The sequence below is a fragment of the Lissotriton vulgaris genome, chromosome 5 (assembly GCF_964263255.1).
Source record: "Lissotriton vulgaris chromosome 5, aLisVul1.2, whole genome shotgun sequence".
Classification (NCBI taxonomy): domain Eukaryota; kingdom Metazoa; phylum Chordata; class Amphibia; order Caudata; family Salamandridae; genus Lissotriton; species Lissotriton vulgaris.
The window spans coordinates 284,248,109-284,249,074 of NC_141693.1; the positions used below are offsets into that span (position 1 = coordinate 284,248,109).

A 966-nucleotide genomic window follows, 5' to 3' on the forward strand; every position below is an offset into this window, starting at 1 on the left:
TCTGCGAATTTCGGCCTTTGCGAGTCGCAAAAGGCTTGATACATCTGCCCCTAAATGTATAAAGTAATCAAACCTAACCCATTAAGAGAGCATAAAAACAAACCGTGTTACTTAATAAACAACTCACCAAGGAACCGTAGTTTCGATACCACATTTAGTCACAACTGCACAAGAACATGATAATTAAATTCCGAACCCTGACAGTCAATGTTACGGGGACTGCTTCCCAAGCGCTAAACAGTTCACAAGTGGAAGGTACTGAATGAATGAAAGAAGAAGAAAATTCTTTGTATCTCAAAGTATTGTAAATTATTATTACAAAACAGCACAAACAGCAGCCACAAGGGCAAAAATTCTTGCCAGGGATAAAGTCCGCTTGAAGTTGTGATCCTCAAAACTCTCCGACTGTCAGGTAAGAGCTGCGTACAAACCAGTGTCTAAAATAGCACTAGTCACCATCGCTTCTCGGCCTTTTGGCTAAAATCAAGTGTAGTACCTGTTCTTATCAGTTTGAAAATGCAATTTTTGAGCAAGTAAAATTTGATTTACAGTAACTTTGACTTATGAGGTGAATATATTTGCTTCATGCAAATGTATGCAAATTTTCGTGGCAGCCCGACGAGCTTTTAACTAAGCAGGAGGAGGGGCACCAGCGTGCTGGAGTCTGTTTGTTCCTTAGGAATACAAACTAGAACCCCCAAGGACCTGTGGTCAGCTTTAGAGCACCGGACTTGTTACCCTCCCTACATCTCTCTCTTGCTTGGCGTTTGGGTGGACTAATGCTGGAGACTTAAAACACCTCCTAACACCCTTCACAGGCCTGTACAGCACCCAGACCTCTGGCGAGGGTATACATGCTGAGATGGTAACACCTATAACCCTTGCCTTAGCTCTAGGGCGTTACTGGACAGTGTTTCTTGCACTGCAGACTATTTTCGTCTGCTGAGAGACACCCCAGGTACCCAG

The 966-nt window shown here is 43.4% G+C and overlaps 1 pseudogene; it reads left to right on the forward strand.

The window, feature by feature from the left end:
- Window positions 1-457: 457 nt before the first annotated feature.
- LOC147710704 (U2 spliceosomal RNA) lies at window positions 458-606 on the forward strand (annotated as a pseudogene).
- The last annotated feature ends 360 nt before the right edge of the window (window positions 607-966 follow it).